A 19,569-nucleotide genomic window follows, 5' to 3' on the forward strand; every position below is an offset into this window, starting at 1 on the left:
TCTTTGCACAAAGTGGACAGTGGGGTACAAGAGGAATAACAAATATTAAAATATAGCAAAAATAACATAGAGATAATAAATAAATAAATAAATAAACAAAAATTCCCCCAACCTTAACACTCTTGGGGACCTGTAGGGGATTTTGTAGAGACAAATTGATCAACACTCCCCAATTTAAGGATCTCATAGTTAGATAGATATGACAATTTGTCACAAACGTCTACACTCAATGCAAAGAGAGGTCATATCTGTATATTTAAAGTCATGGAGGAAATATTATGTACTGAATATTAAAATATTAAATATTACAAGTTTATTGAATTTAATCAATTCTTCAGTCCTTCATTTAAAAAAAAGCTGGCTAATTTACTTATTATTATTATTTTTTTTACAGATAATAATGACATATATTTCTCTGTTTTTATTAAGTATGTTTATGTTTAATATATTTTGCTTTCTTTCCATTAATCATATTAGTGATAATTAAGATGTATTTATTTATTTTTATTTGTTCAGAGGGTGTGTACCAAAATGGTTCTAAAACTGATAAAATGTGTAATTTTAACATGATAAACTGAAAAGTCAATAATTTAGTATAACAGGCTTTTAAAAGAGCTTCAAAATAATTGAAAATTTTAAAGGAAAATATTTTGTTCCATTACATGCATAAACATCTTTATTTGCTTGATTTCAATTGAATAGACCAGTTAACCACCAGGTGCTTTAAAAACCATTGCACAAAAACACAAAGTCAGCCGCAACATAATTTCATACATTTGCGTACTGTTCATATATATTTGTGTGTTACGATATTCAGGGACAGGAGACTGGAATAACAGGAGAACATGGTTTATTAAGGCACAAGCAGAAGACCAGGTGAACAGTGAGGATATGGTGTTGGAGGTTGGAGGTTGTAGAAATGAATGGATCCATTGGTGATGATCACAAGATGCTGGAGGTAGAGGACACAAACACGCACACGATGGAGACTGGGAGACACTGGAGATCGCTGGAGAGAGATAATCAGAGTAATGGGTTAGTCCTTAGAGTAAGCAGGCAGGTATGGACCTTGTTGCAAACGAGACCGGACGGTGACTGGGTGCGTGTGTGTGGTTTTTATGGGAGTGGGTTGATTGCAGTTGGATGAGGAGAAGGTGGGAGTGATTAGAATTCAGGTGAGGGAGTGCGCTGTGATTGGTTGGTGTTGGAGCCTGGTGTGTCTGTTACAATATATATATAATATAGTAATATAGTAAAATCGTCAAAAGTATGAACACAAATTTATTTTGGTTTAATTATTATTATTTAATTTTTTTGTTTTGTAAAAGAAAACATACATGTAGGCAAAAAGTTTACATTTGCTGACCACACTATAATCTCAATCATTTACAAGAGCACATAATTACCCTTGCTTAAAATGTTTATAATTGTAAATACATAAAACTGCTTTATATAGAAATCAAAAATGCACCAGAATCCATACTTTTTAAATTGATCTGATTTCATCACAACAAACAAACAGGGACAGGAGTTAAACATGTCAAACTGAGGGCTATTTGTGAGTGTAGTGTTTAGTATGTTAGTGTGTTTATGATCTTCAGCTGATGAGGAATGTGTGCTGTAACCATGGTAACAGAGCTTGCTGCATTACTCAACAGACAATCCAGAGCAGTTATTCTCTTATATGATTGCTTACCCTTGTAAATGATGCACAACTAAGACACATTTACTTTAACCACATTTTCAGGGTCGTATATTTCTTAGTACTCTTTACTTACTTTCTTTCAAGTGTCATATCAACCAGTGAGGTGTGAAGATGCTGCATGAATTTCAGATTCCCACCATTTTTTTTAAAAAAGAAGAAGAGAAAATAATGGCATCTGAGATGGCATGATGATCAGAAACTTGGGGTTTCTGTAGTTTTCGATCTAACATTCATGGTCAAGCATTATGTGTTCAGGTTAAGTGATGTAGATGTATATCTCATTCGAGTTGGAATTTTGTACCAGGGTTTAACTGAACAGAAGGTTCACACACACACACACACACACACACACACACACACACACACACACACACACACACACACACACACACACGTTTGTTTTTGTGAAAAGTGGGGACATCCCATAGGCGTGATGGTTTTTATATTGTGCAAACCATATTTTCTATTGCCCTACACCAACCCTACACCTAACCTTAGCCCTCACAGGAAACTATGCACCTTTTTACTTTCTCAAAAAAAACAACAACAACAACTCATTCTGTATGATTTATAAGCCTTTTGAAAAATGGGGACATGGGTAATGTCCTCATAAGTCACCCTTTTCTTGTAATACCTGTGTCATACCCATGTCAATATACAAATTTGTGTCCTGATATGTCACAAAAACATGCACACTTTACAAGCTTTTTTTAGTAATACAGCTTATAGCAGGTATAAGATAATGAGCTCGTTATGCATTTCACACAGTGAGAATGAGAGCATCCACGTATATGGTTTCACATGTATGTTTTTTTTTTTCCACCACAACTTTAATCATATATGATGAAAAATACATTGTACAGTTCATGTGACTGGTGACATTTCTTTCACAAATTTGACCATTTTTGTTTACTTAAATTATTACTTTTTTAAAGCAGATGCATGTAGTCTCTCAATTAATATGATTTTAAAAATCTGCATGGATATAAATAAATTAGTAAAATGCTCTTTAATGACTTTAACCCTTTTAGTGCCACCCCCATTTTTTAATATAGATGTGAAATCATTTCAAAATATTGAAGTATCAAAAGGTTAAAGAAGTTTAAATTTACTGTTAAGAAAATGCACTGAATACCATTTTTATTTTATTCTAAAAGTAATGGTGATGAAGAGTTTATTTCTATGTGTATAAACCAAACTGTGTTTTTAAAATACATAGTATGAGTGCTAAAACATTTTAGCATCAGAAATATACTTACCTAAACCAGTATTATAATTCAGTATTTATGCAGTAACAATAACATAATTTTGTGCTATAAGTGCATTTTAGAAACTTAAAAAAAAGAGTATATCTGAGACTATAAACTAGACAAATACTCAGATATAATATGATCATTTAATTGAACATATTGTGTTTCACCTGTCTCTCACCCATTTGCAAGATTTCAGTTTTTGCCAGATAATAGAAAATATGTTTTTGAAGATACATTTTTTTCTTGTCAAGCTTTCATTATTTTATCCTCCAATCCATGTGAAGGAAGTGATAATACAAAAATCCAGAGAGGGAGAGAGAGTAGGGCCTGAGATAGTGCCTGCATATTGTGTTAATCATGCATGCTGTAATGTCTGAATCACGCCAACATACGTTTACAAGGAGGGACTGAGAGGCAAGTAGACAAGGAAATCTAGGTCAGAATGATGGCACTTTAGTGATGTTTTCGAGGCTGAGGTTGATTTTCCACTTCACTCAGCAAAGACCCACTGTCAACCCCCACACTCCTCCCTCCCCCTTACATGGCAGTGGTTGGTGGTCCTTTGCCTGCACTATAACTATTTCATTAATTCAGGCTGAAACCACATTTTCCTCTCTCCCTACTTTTATGAATTATTACCTGAATTAATCAGTTGGGAACTTATTTGTAACAACCAGTATCAGAAAGAACTGTGTATTATTTTAAGTTGTCTTTTATAATAAATGTGTTTATTTATTTGTTTGTTTGTTTAACAACATTTATTGAATAACTATACACAAACACACACATACACACAAACTATTAATACTATAAATAAATAAATTATACATTTTTATACTAGACTTTAATTTTATTTCACATTTTTTGCTTGATTTTATGTATTTTTGTTTTTCATTGTTATTATTATTATTAATATGAATATTACTGAAAAACAACATATCCACATCACAATACACAAAATGTATAGAGCCTACAATTTAAGATAAAACAATTAACATAAAATAATTAAATACAGCACTAATATGTTTATAGGGAGGCTTTGCTGAGGAGTTTTGGACGTTCTTCACTGTGGGCGTGGAGGTGATCGGTGAAATTACACATACACATCGTACTATGACTAAGGCTTAGTTTATGAATATTAGTTATGTAAAGATAACGTTTGTTAATACATTCCAATTCCTATTGCTTACCTTAATTATATAAAATTTACTGTTGACACTTAATCGTTCCGTTCCAATAGCGGAAACGTTTCTCATTAATATTAAAGAAGAGACCCTCACAGTAGTAGGATTCGAAAATTCTACGTCGGATTCTACACTCTTGCGTGTGTAGTGGAGACTAATGTAACGCTGTGACCACTATAACAGCATCAACACTCACCACCCTCATCTACACTTCCGCAACTGCTGTCAGATGCCGTCGCCAAGCGTGTTTCTCCGGACAGAGCGGAATTAAGGGCATATTTTCGGCCTGCTGGACAGCTGACACCTGAGACGCACACCCACGGTAAATTACTGGGGATCGTACAAACAAATGTTAATTTATAACCCAGGTCACTGAGATTCCATTTGATTCGCCAGCATACACAATGCTATGTGCTATTTCATTGTTATAACATAAATCAATAATTTAATGCGAATGATTGTATGAGCGTAATGAATTAATTTGGTTTTCTCATCACTTTCACTGGAGAGAGTTACTGTTCCTTTCAGCATCATAACCATATTTGATTCATAGCAGTTGGTTCGGTAATGTCACAGTGACATCTGTCCTCGTGATGCTATGTAAACGGTGAAGTTCGAGATTAAACACGCATGATTGGTGTCGATTCTCTTTTATCTTTCGGCTGTCAGTCACGATGACGGAGCGCTGTCAGTCATCCGGCGGTTTGTTTGATGCGTTGTGCTGTGGTTTAATGATTAGAGATGTTTAGCTGCAGTGGGTCTGTGATGACTGGTGCTGGTGATGTGGGTGTGGTTCTGGCCGCCCGGTGCTGATGAATTCTGCCTCTGTGTCTCTGGATGCACTGCTTACACGGTTCCCACGGTGATGGAAAAACTGAAAATAACGCGAAATCGTGGATTCGTGATTTCCAGGCCTTGAAAAGTTAGGAGAATTTCTTGCAGGCTAAGAATATATATGTTTTTCTAGTTATACTCAGCTTCAGAATACTGCAGAATGGGGCTAGTTGTCAATAGGTCTATGTGTGTGTTTTCTCTGTCAGTGTTTTTTTATTTTGGTTTCAGATGCCCAGTTTAAAACCTTCTTTAAACTGGAATAATTTCATCATATCATTTATTTATTTATTTATTATTTTGGTATGTTTGATGTTTTAAAATAATTTAATGATTCATAATTATTTAGTTTTGGTTTGATTATGTTTGACCATCAAATACTGGTCTGTAGCCAGTTTTGGACATATTGTATGGTTGTTGGGTTTCTTTAAATGAATAGTCCAAATCAGGGGAGAAATATGCACAGATCAAGCACCGAAACAGTTCTAAACCAAGATGTCAGTGGATTTTTTGAGAGGACAACAAGGGACATTTCCACTTGGAAATAATAGTATGGCCACATGTTTTGGCCAGAAGCGACAATTTAAAGTTAAAATCATCACTTTTCACTTCACAATACGTTAATTGATGGACTGGAGTCATGTCAGTTACTTGTAGACTATGTTTTTATCAGCTGTTTGGACTCTCATTCTGACGGCACCCATTCATTACAGAGTATCCATTGGTGAGGTAGTGATGTAATGTAAAAATTCTCCAGATCTTTTATAACAAACAGAAAAACTCATACACCTTGGCCTAAGGGTGTGCACATTTTCAGCTATTTTTTTAATTTTTGAGTGAGCTCTTTCTTTACGGTTGCGTATCATAGTTTTTCTCTCCAAGAACAAGAGCTATAAGGCCATCCTTAAAAATATTCTTGTTTGCTGTAACCCGACCGACCCTGTCAATTTAGGACCGACTCAAATTTTTTTTTGCTTTTAGTCTGCTTTTTTTGCTTTTAATACTGTTTTAATATGTCAGTATGTGGCCTTTTATATGTTTTCAATTAAATAAGTACTTATTCAGTAATTGTAAAAAATAAAAAAAATAAAAAATATTAATAATAATAATTTATTTATTTATTTATTTATTTTTGGTTCTGTTTGCTAAGGTACTTACTCTCAGAAAAAAAGTACAATAGTAGTCGCTGAGGCTTTCAAAAGGTACTAATATGTACCATTTAGGTACTAATATTCACTTTTAGGGGTAAATGATGTACAAAGATGTACTTTTTGAAAAGGTAACGCCCCAGTAAAAAAATTTCTAAGAGTCTACAATATTGTAATAAAAAAATATATAAATATGATGTTAAGGTGGTTACCCTTAAATGTAGCCAAGCCACATTTCTCAAAAAAATTTGGCCGGCAAAATTGCTCAAAAAGTGACCAGTGTATCATAAGTCTTACTGTTGTGCTTGTTGTTGTTTTTTACGGATCCTTATTTGATTACTTTTCGTTGGGTGGCTTCAATAAGATCCCAGACGTTGCACATTACTGTCTCAACCCTCCTTGCCAAACACACTGTAGTATTTAGATTGGCAACACAACTGTTACACCATAACAGAACTTCCCTTAGTGATTGAAACCTGTTCTGCATCTGTATAGAGCTCTTTTACCACATAGACTGAAAGTTTTTTATCTGTTTACTCTTACTCTAAACTGAGAAAGTTTTAAAGCATATCTCCATAGCACAGACTTGTATGGTCACATGCGTTCACCCATGACCGGCGAGCAGCTTCATTAATTTGAATATGCTGAGATAAAACACTGCTGTTTCATTCCCCAGCTGTTTAGATTAAAACTTTATGTAAGTTCTTAAGATATGAGGGCATAAAAAGTTTCAAAGGTCAGCACAAATGTAAACCAAGGTAGACTTGTAATCGTTTTCATTCCGTGTCCTCTGGTAGTGGTTTACTTCAGTGAGTTTGGTTTGTTTTCCTAGGGTGGGACAATTGTAAACTTCTCAAGAGTAAATTTGTTTTGCATATGCACTATTGGCCTGTATGGAAACAATGTACTATATGTGGCCCCAAAATGTATGCAAGTCACTTAAGTTACACTTTAAAATGTACCAAATTTTGGTTGTTATTATGCAGATACCACTTGGTTTGACATTTATGTAATGCAATGCAATTTTCATGTGTGTCTTAAAGGTGACCTATTATGCCTCTTTCTACAATATGTAATATAAGTCTCAGGTGCCTCAAGAATGTGTCTGTGAAGTTTCAGCTCAAAATACCCAGGGGCAATCTTGTATCTGCCAGTTTTAATTTAGTATTACTGACATATCATTACAGTTTTATGAATATTTTTTCATTAGCTTTTAAATGTATATTTTATTGTAATTTTGTTCTGTGATTTCAACAAATTTATATTATGTTTTTAAATAATAATATTTATGTTTATTTAGTTTTTATTTCAATTTATGTATGTATTTTTTTTTAGTTACAGTCAAATTATTTCAGTTAGTTACCAAGGCAACAGTTCTATTTTTATAGTTTAATTTTATTTAAATTTTTTATTTAATTTTAAAATTAGTTAATCTTTATCTAATAATTATTTTATTTCAGCGTTTTTCAATGAACAAAATCAATTATATTTTTCAAAAATATTTTTTTTCCTTTGCAGTTTTTATAGGGAACTTGACTTTGATGTTTCTCATAAACTTGCAATGTCTGCAGACTGTGAACTCTTGTGACTGGGTGGACATCTGGGAGCCAAATGTCTGTGTGTGTGTGTGTGTGTGTGTGTGTGTGTGTGTGTGTGTGTGTGTGTGTGTGTGTGTGGAGGATATATTAACAATGCAATTGTTCACGATTTTATAAACCCCTAGTTTGCTGTCATTTCGCTTAAGGAAAAATAACATTTTGGAACAGATGATGTAATTGAGAAATGGAATTATTGGTTCAAACTAGTTTATTAAGTACTCATTTTCTCCAAGAAGCTGAACTACAATCCAGATGTGTTTCAGTGTGTTGTAGACCATATAACAAGTCACCAGTAGTGCTGTGTTATGCTATTTTCTCCAAAACTTTGCTGTTGTTCATTCTCCAGATAAGTGAGATTTTGGAATCAGTAAAGCTTTTGTGTGTGTTTGTACTCTTGAAGTAGATAGTTTTTTTTTTTTTTTCATGTGACAAACAGGTCAAGGTAAACTCCTTAATTTAAGGTTAATTAAGTTGTATGGCTTATTATTTTATAATGCAATGGCTTATAAATTAATTTAAAAAACTATCCTTACTTGATGCTCTGTGTCTGGCATTTATTTATTTATTTGATGCAGTGCTGGTCCTTAAGGCTCAGCAATAAGATTAACAATAAGTCTGGGAAATTTGGGCAAGTGCATTGATTGTCATTGTCAAATTATTTAACTCCCTTGATCTGCAACATTTTTTCTACCAACACCAAAATTCTATGAAAACAGTGAGAACTGTTATAGAACACTTCAAATTATTTGAGAACATTTGGGAATGTAAAGTTGATGGAAACGTCCCTGTACATAATTATTTAACCCCCACATTTTGTGCAGAACCTTTTATTCTTTACAACCTCCAATAAACACTGCCTGTAAGTGTCACGTTGGGTGTTACAGATAACACAGGAGAGGGAACCAATTGCAGGTAAGTTATTTATTTAAAGGGTAATCCAAAGGGGTAAACAGTCCAGGCAGGGTCAAAACCGGTAAATCCAAACATAACATAAACAAGACACGAAGACAAGGTAAGGCAAGGCAAGGCAAGGCAAGGCAAGGCGCGACGGACATGAATAACTATAGGACATTAAACAAGGACTCCGTGACACATACACAGACAGACCGGGTATAAATACACAGAAGGTGAATGAGGGAACTGGAGACAGGTGGGGAATAATCAATTAACTCAAACAAGGAGGAAGGTGACCAAATAAGGGAACAGACAGTTAATAAGGTGACAGACACCGTGGGAAAGGAGGACATCTAGTGGAAACCCAGGGACACAACCCAGACACTGTGACAGTAAGTGCTTGGAAGCCTTTGTCACTTCTCTTCTGCAATCTTAGCCCATTCCTCACTTGAAAAAACCGGATCATTGATAATCTTAGTTTTTTTTTCTTTATCACTGCTTTATTTAAATTCCACAAACTATTTTAAATAAGATTTAATTATGAAGTCTGAAAAGGCCACTCAAGAGCATTCTAGAACTGTAACCTGAACCAAGAATAACTGAATTTGGATGTATACTTTGGGATGGCTGTCCTGCAGGAAAGTCCATTGATCATCAAGCTTCAGTCTCTGCACCAAAGAGATTGCAGTCATTGCCAAAATGGCCTGATACTTCAAAGAACCCATGATTTTCTTTACACCCTCAAAGGTTTTCTGGTACAACACCTTTCAAAGGCTGCTAGCTCTGTCTCTACGAACCTTTTGTTTCTTTTTGTAGCCACAGATTGTATAATTTAATAAAACAATTTGTATAATTTAATAAAACTATTTATTCTCTATAGCTTTTGTGTTGACTTGCCCATATTTGCTTCTCATCTTCAGCTCATTCATGGGCTAAATGTATGTTTTGTCATGGAGTTTCCAAAGGCTTACTTGTGTTTTAACATAATTTTGTGCCCTAACATTAAACATACATTCTTACATACTTAAAACACATATTTAGTGTTTTTGCATCATATAGACCAAGTCTGGTGCAAATTGTATGATTACAATTGATTAGTATGTCACAGGTCGGGGTGGACTTCCCCTCCCCTTGTTCAACGTACCACCTCGAGGAGTTACCCAGAGACGACAGACAAGATATTATTCAAAACGTATATTTTATTGAATTAAAAGGAACAAGTCTAATCTTCCTTAGCCCAACAGACTGCGTGGGTGGTTCACCCACGGCTCCTCTTGACCGGGGGTAAACAAAGGGGCAAGTTATGGTAAAGTTTTGCACAGTGGTTTTCCCCCTCAGCCGGACGTAGTCAAAGGGCGGATACTGGTGGGGGGTGCGCTCAGTAACTCCTCTTCGGCTGGAGGTAAGTAGTGGTGCGGACACTGGCGGGGATTTGTGCAGTAGCTCCTCTTCGGCTGGAGGTAAGTAATGGTACGGACACTGGCGAGGATTTGTGCAGTAACTCCTCTTCAGCTGGAGGTAAGTAGTGGTACGGACACTGGCAGGGATTTGTGCCGTAGCTCCTCTTCGGCTGGAGGTAAGTAATGGCTGCGGGCACTGGCAGGGATTTGTGCAGTAACTCCCCTTCAGCTGGAGGCAAGTAATGGTACGGACACTGGCAGGGATTTGTGCAGTAGCTCCTCTTCGGCTGGAGGTAAGTAGTGGTACGGGCACTGGCAGGGATTTGTGCAGTAGCTCCTCTTCGGCTGGAGGTAAGTAATGGCTGCGGGCACTGGCGGGGATTTGCGCAGCAACTCCTCTTTAGGCTAGAGATAAGTACTGGAGCACGTACTGATAGGAAATAGACAGCAAAGGAGGGGATTACTCATTCCATGGACAACATCAACTGTTCGTGTGTCACCTCGTGTTGGGATAGCGGGGAGGGTCGGGCAAGGAATTCGTCCGCCGTGCTCCAGCACTTCGTCGCCGATGGCCGCCGAAGAGCTCTCGTCCCCTCCACGGAACAGAGTTGGCCACTTCTCCCAGCAGGACAGTACTCAACGCAGCGCTGGCAGTTTTCAATAGCGGAAGAACAATCACAGAACAATCATAGCAAATGGAAGACTTGTCTTACAACAACAGACTCTTCTTACCGCAGAACAGCGATGGCAGTACTCGGTGGCAATGAGCAGTTACTTTAGGTTCACAGAGCCACAGCGTTGAAGACAGGTTTCATTCATCCACAGCTGAGCCTTCTCTCCATAGGACAGCAGCAACAGCATTCAATAGCAGAGGGCAGTTTCTCTATGTTCGCGGAACAATCATGGTCAATGAGAACTTAATATTCAGTAACTGAATCTTCTTACCACAGTGTAGCAATGGCGGTATTCGATGGCAGTGAGCAGTTCCTTCAAGTTCACAGAGCCACAACGATGAATACAGGTTTCAACAGTCAGCAGCGCTGTATAGATCTCTCATAAATCCTCTTCCACTCGGACAGGATAAAGCTGCATTCCTGCACAGCAGATGCTCAATACACAACAGTTAGTTAGTTTCAGTTTAAACTTCAGAACCCACGAGCAGACGACTGAGAGCAGGCAGACATAAACTTCAGTTTTCACACCAGTGCATAATTCAATCACTTCAAATGATCACACGTGTTCACTTCACAGTAGGCACTGCAACTCACATCAACTCACAGTGAATAGGGTCTCTTATCGTGGTCTCAGCCGACTCTCTCTGCTCTACAGGCAAACTGTACATTCAAGCTGTGCAGACGGGTGAACAGGTTTCCTTCAGTCTGCATCCGCCCAGAAGACTTTTTCCCCAAAAAGCTCCAGCGCTTGGACTCCGCTGCCAAACTGCACAAAAGAACTTTTCCAAGAACTGCCGCGCTTGTTGCCCATCAGCTGGATCCTTTTATAATCCCCCTCGTGGCTCAATCTCTGCTCAACGCCCAGCTGTCACTCGTTTTCATAATCAGCAAGCTCCGTCAGACTGTTTACACTGGGAGACCCGGAACCGTTCCGGTGTTACATTGAACTTGCTCCCCCTGGAAACAAGTATGGGGCGGGGCAGTTCCACTTGATCGTCACCCTGTGACATTCTCCCCCGCCAATCCGTTCTAGTCCCTAGAACGGGGGTCAGCGACCCAGTCTCCATACCTGGCCGGGGGTCGTCCTCTATTGTCCCGTTGGGAACGTCTCGGCAGCGAGGCGGGGTCCTCCCCTCTTGGCTCGACAGGTGGGCCCCTTGGAACCACTGCCCAACCTACTAAGGGCGGCCTGGATGCCACTGGAACAGTGGAAGTTTCTACCACAGGTTTTGGATAATTCGGACAGGGGCGGATTAGATTCAGATGTATCACCCATTCTGGGCCTGACCTTCCCTCAGGGCAGATGGTATAGACCGGCTGGTCGGGGCGTCGCTGGCTTTGTATTACATAAGGCAGGGCCTCCCACCGATCATTCAGTTTGCCCTTACCTTGGCGTCGATTGTCTCGTACCAGAACTCTCTCTCCGGGCAGTAACGGGGCCTCTCTGGCCGTCCGATCGTACAGCCGTTTGTTCTTGGTCGAGGCTATGTTAATTCGTTCGGTGACCCGTTCATATGCAGAGTGGAGTCGCTGGTGGTGCCTGCCCACCCAATCCGTCACACTCACTTCCTCCTCCACTCCAGCCATTCCAAGTAGTAGATCTGTGGGAAGATCAGCTATCCACCCAACTGCTCTGATGCTCCGTGTCCAATGTCCCCAACAGACTCAGCAACGTCTGATTGAACCGCTCACACCCTCCGTTTCCCTGGGGGTGATATGGCGTGGTATGCGTCTTCTTACACCCATAGAGCTGACATAGCTCCTGTACCACCCTAGACTTGAAGTTTGGCCCTTGATCTGAGTGAAGAGTCTCTGGGCACCCAAACGGCTGGAATACAAACTTCCACAAGGCGTTTGCAGTAGTGATGGCAGTCTGGTCCAAGGTAGGAATAGCCCAAGCATATTTGGTGAACAGGTCAGTCACTACGAGAATGTTCTGGAAGCGATCCATTGGTCGACCCAGCGTCAAGTAGTCCATGGCCACAATGTGTAAAGGGACCCTAGCTCGTGTAGGGAACAATGGGGCTCTCACCTCTTTCCTTGTCTTGAAGAGCGTGCAACGTGGGCATTTCTGGATGAACAAGTTCACTGAAGCCTCCATCCCTGGCCAATGTAAATTTCTCCGCAACAGAGACACCGTCCTTTCTTTCCCTTGGTGTCCTAACTGAGTATGGTAGGCCTGTAAAAGGGCTGGAATCTGACCTTCAGGTACCACCACCTGGCACACAGCTTCGCCCAGCGCTGGATCTCGGATGGATCGGCAAACTACACCCTCTCGTAGATAGAGTCTCTCCCACTGTCCAAGGAGTTTCCTCACTACCCCTGTCTGGGCCCGACGCTCCGCCGCCTCCGGCCATGATCCCTGCATCAGCCAAGCCCGTACCTTCATCAATTCCGCATCTCCTTCCTGCCTTTCCTTCCACCGCTGTGGATCCCAGCCCCAACTAGCGGGAACTGCTTCTTGCTGGCACCCAGGTGCTTCCACACGTCCCACCATAAGCCCTTCTCCACTCTCTTCTAGAGGCCCCAACGGACAATCTTCGGCCTCGGGGAGTCTGGACAACACATCGGCATTAATGTGCTCCCGGCCTGGACGATACTGGAGCTGGTAATCGTAATTAGCCAGTTGCGCTACCCACCGTTGTTCAACCGCTCCCAGCTTGGCTGTTCGTAAGTGGACCAGAGGATTATTATCAGTTATTACAAGTACCTTGGCTCCCCATAGGTAGTCCTTGAATTTCTCACTCATAGCCCACTTCATGGCCAGCAACTCCAGTTTGAACGAGCTGTAGTTAGAATCATTTCGTTCGGCGGGGTGAAGGCTTCGGCTGGCATAAGCGATGACCCGCTCCACTCCCTGCTGCCGCTGAGCCAATACTGCTCCCAGGCCAAGGTTACTAGCATCAGTATACAAGACAAAGGGCTGAGAAAAGTCTGCATAGGCCAGAATCGGGGCTTGTGTCAGTTCTTGTTTGAGCCTCTGGAAGGCCACGTCACAGGCGGAATCCCAAGCTACCAAAGGGGACCCACAGAAGCTGATTTGATTTGAATGGTTTGGCGATCTTCGAGAAGTCTTTAATGAACCGCCGATAATATCCTACAAAGCCCAGGAAAGATCTCACTTGCCGCACGGTCTTGGGCGTCCTCCATTCTTGGACAGCTGACACTTTTTCAGAGTCCACAGAGACTCCAGCGGCGCTCACACAGTGGCCCAGGAATTTCACTTCCTTGCGAAACAGTTGGCACTTATCTGGCTGCAGTTTCAATCCATACTTCTCCATCGCCCGAAACACTTGCTCCAAATGTTGAAGATGGGATTCAAAGTCTGGTGAGTAGACAATAACATCATCTAAGTATACTAACGTAGTATCCACCAACTGGCCACCCAGGCACCGCTGCATCAGTCGTTGGAAAGTGGCTGGGGTGTTGCAAAGGCCAAAGGGCATACGGTCCCATTCAAAGAGCCCAAAGGGGGTCGTGAACGCGGTCTTTTCCCTATCCCCCTCTTCCACCTGCACCTGCCAGTACCCGCTGGCCAGATCTAGAGTGGAGTACCAGGCGGCTTGAGTCAGGCTGGTAAGGGAATCCTCGATCCGCGGCAGTGGGAAGGCATCCTTCTTAGTCACTTGATTCAGCCGACGATAGTCTACACAGAACCTTCAAGCTCCGGTCTTCTTACGCACCAGGACGATAGGAGCCGCCCAGGGGCTGCTACTCTCCCGAATGATCCCCTTCTCCAACATCCCCTGTAACAGGGTACGAACCTCGGAATACAGTGTTGGTGGCACCGGACGATATCTTTCCCTGCTTGGTGCAGCATCACCGGTAGGAATACAATGTTTCACAGCATCAGTACAGCCATAGTCCTCCTCATGTACGGAGAATAGGTGCTGCCACTCCGCCAAGAATGCCTGGAGCTGCCGTGTCTGACTCTCCTCTAGCTCCTCCCCCCGCAGGGATTCCCCCAAAAGATGGGCCGGCATACCCTCCCTCGAGGAACTCATGGGCTGCTCTACTCGCGTCAGGGCCACCTCCACCACTGTGGGGCTCACTTGACAGAAATTAACTCCTTCACCATCCTTCACTTGTTGCAGGCCCACCGAAGTAACTCGGGCCACTCGTTGATGGCGGTACAGGTTGACTGGATAAGGATGTATATTCCGTACTCTTACGACGACTCGGCCACGCCGTACAGCGGCCAAACCTCGGGCCACCTCTACCATCTGACAGTCCACATGGGGCTCCACGAGCACCCAATCTTCTGGTCCAAACATCCGACCGGGCAACCGAGCCCAAATCACAGCCTCACTCCAGGCTGGTACAGAAAGGGCATATCGACAAGTGACCCGGCCTATGCCTTCACGATCTTCTTGGGAGCTGGCCGTATGAACCCGGCGGCAATCCGCAACAATGCGTTCCCACTCACGTTTCTCGGCTGGCGGGGCAGTTCGAATAGGCCCAGTTTGGAACAGTTCTTCCCAACACTCTGCAATAACATTCATGCCCAAAAGAGCTCGATGTGTCCCCAGACAAGGGTCCCGGACAACCACAATTCCTCTCTGTGGCACTGTAACTCCATGGATCGCCAAGTCCGTGACCAAGTATCCAACATAAGGAATGTCTAGCCCGTTTGCTCCTCGCAAGGTGAGCCAAGGGGCCTCCGCCTCCTGTAAGCATTGGGCATTGAACAGTTCTTTGGACAAACTTTCGGAGAACAAAGTAACTTGGGACCCGGTATCCACTAGACATGGGACCTTGGCACCGTTCACCCGAATTTCCACGGTGGGGCAACGTCCAACTAAGTGGTCTCTGGGGGCAGCAGGAAGAGAAGGGTCCATCAGAGGGGTCCCGACCACTTGACCCACAGTGGCCGGTAACTCAAATCCCCCCTGTGAACCCCGACGTGAGCCGCATTGGCGACTATAGTGTCCCGGCTCTCCACAGCCATTACAAATCGGATGCCCCTGTGCGTCCCATTGGAATTTGGGGCCAGCCGCCCGCATTGGACGCCTCCCCGGGTCTCGACTCCCATCCGAGTAAGAACGCTCTCGAAGCAAGGGCAACGGATTTGACCGCTCCCGGCGAACCTCCTCTAGAAAGGTCTTGGATAACTCGGTCATTTGTTCTCGCACCTCCTTCATGAGTTCTGTGCGTAGGGTCTGCTTCCAATCGGACGGCCCAGGAGGAGGGGAGTCAATCGTTCGGCTGGCGGCCATACAAACGGAGGGATCTGTTGTTTCCGCATGATCCGTCTTCAGGGCTAAAGCCTCCCTTCGCAAATCCTCGAACGTCAACTCAGGATCTCGGCGGAGTTGTACACGCAAGCTCTGACGGACAGGACCTTCACGGAGCCCCAGGAGAAACTGATCTCGTAACAAGGTCTCTTCGTTGCCTAGGCCATCGTCACGCCTCCCCTTCAGCCTCGCAAACTGCTCCCGTAGTCGTAGAGCAAAGGCCCATAGGGTTTGCTTAGGCCCTTGTTTGCAATTGAAGAACTGCGTCTGTAGGACCGCCACTGTGGTGGCATTACCATACTGCCCGATCAAGAAGTCAAACACAGCTTGTGTCGTGGCTCGGGTTGCTTCTGGTGCGGCCTGCACCTCTCTCCTGGCTTCTCCTTCAAGCGAATTCAAGACAAACTGCAACCTCTGTGGGGCACTCAATCCCTGAAGTCCTGCCAGGTACTCGACCTGAGCCCTCCACTCCGTTAGGCTCAATTCTGACCCGGGTCCTCCATATCGTTGGGCCCAAGGGGCTCCCATAAAAATGGGCATAACTTGGGGCCGGGCCGCAGGCACTTCTTCGTCTGCCATGGGAGGTCTCTGGTCGCTCAACTCGAGGTGGAACCCTGCCGACTACACCAAATCTGTCACAGGTCGGGGTGGACTTCCCCTCCCCTTGTTCAACGTACCACCTCGAGGAGTTACCCAGAGACGACAGACAAGATATTATTCAAAACGTATATTTTATTGAATTAAAAGGAACAAGTCTAATCTTCCTTAGCCCAACAGACTGCGTGGGTGGTTCACCCACGGCTCCTCTTGACCGGGGGTAAACAAAGGGGCAAGTTATGGTAAAGTTTTGCACAGTGGTTTTCCCCCTCAGCCGGACGTAGTCAAAGGGCGGATACTGGTGGGGGGTGCGCTCAGCAACTCCTCTCCAGCTGGAGGTAAGTAGTGGTGCGGACACTGGCGGGGATTTGTGCAGGAGCTCCTCTTCGGCTGGAGGTAAGTAATGGTACGGACACTGGCGAGGATTTGTGCAGTAACTCCTCTTCAGCTGGAGGTAAGTAGTGGTACGGGCACTGGCAGGGATTTGTGCCATAGCTCCTCTTCGGCTGGAGGTAAGTAATGGCTGCGGGCACTGGCAGGGATTTGTGCAGTAACTCCCCTTCAGCTGGAGGCAAGTAATGGTACGGACACTGGCGGGGATTTGTGCAGTAGCTCCTCTTCGGCTGGAGGTAAGTAGTGGTACGGGCACTGGCAGGGATTTGTGCAGTAGCTCTTCTTCGGCTGGAGGTAAGTAATGGCTGCGAGCACTGGCGGGGATTTGCGCAGCAACTCCTCTTTAGGCTAGAGATAAGTACTGTAGCACGTACTGATAGGAAATAGACAGCAAAGGAGGGGATTACTCATTCCATGGACAACATCAACTGTTCGTGTGTCACCTCGTGTTGGGATAGCGGGGAGGGTCAGGCAAGGAATTCGTCCGCCATGCTCCAGCACTTTGTCGCCGATGGCCGCCGAAGAGCTCTCGTCCCCTCCACGGAACAGAGTTGGCCACTTCTCCCAGCATGACAGTACTCAACGCAGCGCTGGCAGTTTTCAATAGCGGGGGACAATTTCCCTGTGTTCACAGAACAATCATAGCAAATGGAAGACTTGTCTTACAACAACAGACTCTTCTTACCGCAGAACAGCGATGGCAGTACTCGGTGGCAATGAGCAGTTACTTTAGGTTCACAGAGCCACAGCGTTGAAGACAGGTTTCATTCATCCACAGCTGAGCCTTCTCTCCATAGGACAGCAGCAACAGCATTCAATAGCAGAGGGCAGTTTCTCTATGTTCGCGGAACAATCATGGTCAATGAGAACTTAATATTCAGCAACTGAATCTTCTTACCACAGTGTAGCAATGGCGGTATTCGATGGCAGTGAGCAGTTTCTTCAAGTTCACAGAGCCACAACGATGAATACAGGTTTCAATCATCAACAGCTGAGCCTTCTCTCCATAGGACAGCAGCAACAGCATTCAATAGCAGAGGGCAGTTTCTCTATGTTCACAGAACAATCGTGGTAAATGAGAACTTAATATTCAGCAACTGAATCTTCTTACCACAGTGTAGCAATGGCGGTATTCGTTGGCAGTAAGCAGTTCCTTCAAGTTCACAGAGCCACAACGATGAATACAGGTTTCAACAGTCAGCAGCGCTGTATAGATCTCTCATAAATCCTCTTCCACTCGGACAGGATAAAGCTGCATTCCTGCACAGCAGATGCTCAATACACAACAGTTAATTAGTTTCAGTTTAAACTTCAGAACCCACGAGCAGACGACTGAGAGCAGGCAGACATAAACTTCAGTTTTCACACCAGTGCATAATTCAATCACTTCAAATGATCACACGTGTTCACTTCACAGTAGGCACTGCAACTCACATCAACTCACAGTGAATAGGGTCTCTTATCGTGGTCTCAGCCGGCTCTCTCCGCTCTACAGGCAAACTGTACATTCAAGCTGTGCAGACGGGTGAACAGGTTTCCTTCAGTCTGCATCCGCCCAGAAGACTTTTTCCCCCAAAAGCTCCAGCGCTTGGACTCCGCTGCCAAACTGCACAAAAGAACTTTTCCAAGAACTGCCGCGCTTGTTGCCCATCAGCTGGATCCTTTTATAATCCCCCTCGTGGCTCAATCTCTGCTCAACGCCCAGCTGTCACTCGTTTTCATAATCAGCAAGCTCCGTCAGACTGTTTACACTGGGAGACCCGGAACCGTTCCGGTGTTACATTGAACTTGCTCCCCCTGGAAACAAGTATGGGGCGGGGCAGTTCCACTTGATCGTCACCCTGTGACATCTATATATGAGAAAAATATGAAAGTTTGAAGGGTAGCCATGGCCACAGTATTTAAGATATCAAGAATCCCTGCCATGTTTTATTATAATTAATTTTTAAGCAAATGGATTGAAAAAAGAGGGTGATTTCAAAGCATTCTGAAAATGATGCCTCCTGCTGGCAGTTGTCATTGTTTTCAGTTGTCAAACTTTAACTCATAACAGTCACATCCATGTGTCAGAAACTGCTGAAGTTTCATCAAAATCAGACAATGTATGCTGAAGTTATAACACACTTCCTGTTTCTTCCTCTTTTTTTTCTATAAATGTATTGCCCCACCCCCTATTACTCCCCTCTGTGAACTTTTGATAGCGACAGAAGAAATAAAAAAATAAATCCTTAAAAAAAAATTGGCCTAAAACTTGAGCCCTTATATGTTTAAACTATCAAACTATTTAGACCTACAGTACCATTGATGATAAGTTGCATATATATATATATAATATAATATAATATGCTGATTTGCTTATTATTATCAATATTGAAAACTGTGATGCATTTTTGTATTGTTTGAATAGAAAGTTAAAAAGAACAGGATTTATTTGAAATAGTAATATTTTTGTAACAATGAAATAGTCTTAAGTGTCACAATTTAATGCATCCTTGTTGCATAAAAGTAGTACTTTTTAAAAAATAATAGTATTGACCCCAAGCTTTTGAACGGTAGTGTATTTCTTCTCATTTAGATGTCAGTTGCCCATCAGCCACACTACTCTCTCTCTCTCTCTCTCTCTCTCTCTCTCCCTGCGTGTGGGTTGCATGCAGGGAG

Source organism: Carassius carassius, chromosome 33 (genome assembly GCF_963082965.1).
Source record: "Carassius carassius chromosome 33, fCarCar2.1, whole genome shotgun sequence".
In the NCBI taxonomy this organism is placed as follows: Eukaryota; Metazoa; Chordata; class Actinopteri; order Cypriniformes; family Cyprinidae; genus Carassius; species Carassius carassius.